Below are 3,342 nucleotides of genomic sequence, written 5' to 3'. Positions count from 1 at the left end.
ATGCACATCCTATATAAGATTTTTCACTAAGTTCTTAGAAAAAAAGTAGCTTATGTTCAGCTTTGTCCTAAAGGATTCATTATACCACTATCACAGTCAATTTTTAATCATGAAATACTGACTTAAAAATAGGAAACACCTAATGTGTTCCTTTGTTTTCATATCCTTTCCTTTAAAGTATATTTTGATTTTTTTATTTGGATTATTATAAAGGTACCTATAATAAAACTGTTTCAATTTTTTGCATTGTTTATTTTTTCTTTTACCCTTTTACTTTTTCCTACTTTTTTAACACTACTACATGTATGGTTTCAGAAATATTTGACAATACTGAGAACACGCACAAAGCATTAAAAGGTCTAAAAGAAGCTACACAATGAATAGATGTGCAGTGAAATTTACAAAAATGTGCACTGACATTTTAGGATAAGGCCAAATTGTATTTTTTAAAGTACAATAACTAAGGAATATTAAATAATCTGAATGTCGTTCTGCCTGCCTCACACATGAACTTCCTTCTCATTATCTCAAGTGAATTGTTTTGTGAACTTTTGTCAGGCTCACTCAAGCTCTGCTAATATTTTACTGATGTTTTGATTCAATGTAGTAGATATTTGATCTTTTCTCACATTTTCAAACATCCATTTAAGCATCATGGGATTTGTTTCCATTACCTTTCCCAGAATGTGCCTGAGTTTGCGTAATAAAAAGCAGGTAGTTGTTCACTTTTGATCATACCATTAATGTAGAGGGAAAAAAAAAGTACAGATGATTTTAATTGTGGCTAATTCCAATGTATATAGGCCTAATTTTATAAAATAGTTTAATAACTGTCAAAAACAAATAAAGATGGTCTTCTGTGAATCTTCTCCAAATGAAATCACCAATTCTGCATGGTCTGACCCTCTTTGCCTTATCCAACAAATTTCATGGCAAACCCCTTATTCTTTGTATTCATTCTTTGAAGATGCAGTGTCTTCCCACCCTTGGGCACATTTTTACTTCTGATGGAATGTGGCTTCTGGACATGTTTCCTTCTGGTAGAATGTGGCCCTTGGACATGTTTTTCTTTCTGTTGGAATGTGGCTTCTACTTGCTCCACTACTAATTCCTTCTTTTTCAAAGTTCAAACCAAACATTACTTCCTCACTGTCATCTTCCTATGGTTGTATATAGTTATGCTTTCCAGAGAATCAGAATCAAAAAGATATGTACATATAAATAGAGATTATTTTAAGAAATTGTCTCACACAATGGTGGTAGCTGACAAGTCCAAAATTTCTCAAGACAAGCTGGAAATCTAACAAAGAGTTGATGTTATCTTGAGTTCACAGGCAGTGTGGAGACAGAATTCATTCTTCCTTGGGAAGCTTAGGTTTTGTTTTGTTTTGTTTCTTGGAGGACCTTCAACTGATTGGGTGGGGCCTACCCATATATAATGAAGGCTATCTCTTTTAATCAGAGTCTACTGATTTAAATGTTAATCTCATGTAAAGAATACCTTTACAGCAACACCTAGACTAGTGTTTAGCCAAATATTGGGTACTATGGCCTAGTCAAATCAACATATAAGATTAGCCATAACAGATTGACAATTCTCCAATCAGGATTTGGCCAAGATTCTCTGTTAAAGGCTTTTATTACTACCATTATTTTTCTTTGTAACACCTATAATAATTGTACTTCAATGACCTTCTTTGTAACTACTTATGTAATATATTTTTCCATATTTGGAATGCTATGCCCATTAAACCAAAAATTCTACTTATTAGTTGTGTCATGTTTATGGATGAATCCCAAGTAAACATTCAGTCATTTACTCAGTAAGGTTCATAGAGTCCCCTCTTAGTAACAGGCACTGGTAATTTAACAATAAAAAGACATACTGCCTACCCTCTTACAATGTAGTAAGAAAGATAGATGAATAAATAGGCAGCTTTAACACAGTATGAAAAGTACATGATTGGGTTCTGTAAGAACAAAGAAGGGCACTGAACCTAATCTGGAGGTTGAGGGAAGATTCTCTGAGAAAGTGGCATCTAAATTGAGACCTCAAGGAATAGTAGGATTTAAGCAGGCACAGTTACATGTAGAGAAGGGGAGAAACAACTCACAGATTAAAAAACATTTGGAATATTCAAGAAATTTTAGAATTTTGTGTGGCAGAAGAATATGTTAGGGGCACAGAGTGGCAAGTGAGGAAGTTAAAGTGAAAAGCTGGGACCAGGTTAAAAATCACAGCTGCTAACTTTTACTTTGACTCAAAACATCATTATTCCATTTCAAGGCTAAGACTGAAATAACTAAGAGAATAAAACTAGCAGGTGGTCCGATTAGTTTTTGAACCCAAATCAGCCTGATTTCAGAGCCCATGTCCTTTCCATCTTAATGCAATGTCTCACCAATGCCCATCTTGGGAAGGATCAGTTAGCTAGTCTTCCTATTCTAATCCTTTACCTGGTCCCACATACACATGGCTTCAGAGTAGGATATGATTTCAAATGAGATGAAATGTTACTCTCTTCCAGGACTCAGAATATTTTAATATCCTTGTTTCTACAACATCTAAGGAAATAACTAAATTAAAAAAGTGATGTCAATAACCTCAGTTACAAAATTTACAGTAGATAAACTAAAACATGAAACCCTGATGAACTAACTCTGCTCTTGGACTGTGAATATTGATACTGTCCTTCCTCCTCACTAGTAGAGTTCCAATATTTTTTATATTCTTGGATTCAATTCCTCCATGTACAATCCCTCTGATGATTCTACTAGGTAGTGTTCACACAAATGATTGGTAGAGTTATTTTTGATTCATTAGAACTGCCAAGTATTTGTCTATATTAACACATTCCATGATTTTCCTACATTAATTTTCTCAGAGTCCACACTTTTATTCAGTATGTTTAATGAATATTTTTGTTCATGATTGTGAAGACTGCACCCAATTGTGAATATTGTACCCAAGAAATACTTCCAACCTAAATAATCCCTAAAATTAATTTAGCATATTTCTTATGTAGGATATTATACAAGTGCTTATGTAAATGCATGATTTAATTTTTAACATTATTCTTATTTAAAATATTTTTTAAAACTTAAGTTTTTCCAAAGAGTCATTTAGTCAATCAAAGTAAGTATCCTCCCATAATTAGCACTGGGCTACACAGTAAAGCCAAAAATGAAAAAAAGACACAGTTGAATCCTAGGGAAATCTATTGTACTAAACACATTAATTTATCTCTATCTTTTCCCACACTCTTACTCTGTTGGTGGGAATGCAAACTGGTGTAGCAACTCTGGAAAACTGTATGGAGTTTCCTCAAAAGTTAAAAATAT

Source organism: Leopardus geoffroyi, chromosome A2, assembly GCF_018350155.1.
Source record: "Leopardus geoffroyi isolate Oge1 chromosome A2, O.geoffroyi_Oge1_pat1.0, whole genome shotgun sequence".
Lineage (NCBI taxonomy): Eukaryota > Metazoa > Chordata > Mammalia > Carnivora > Felidae > Leopardus > Leopardus geoffroyi.
The sequence above is the reverse complement of the archived record's forward strand: the minus strand, read 5'-3'. Positions refer to the sequence as shown.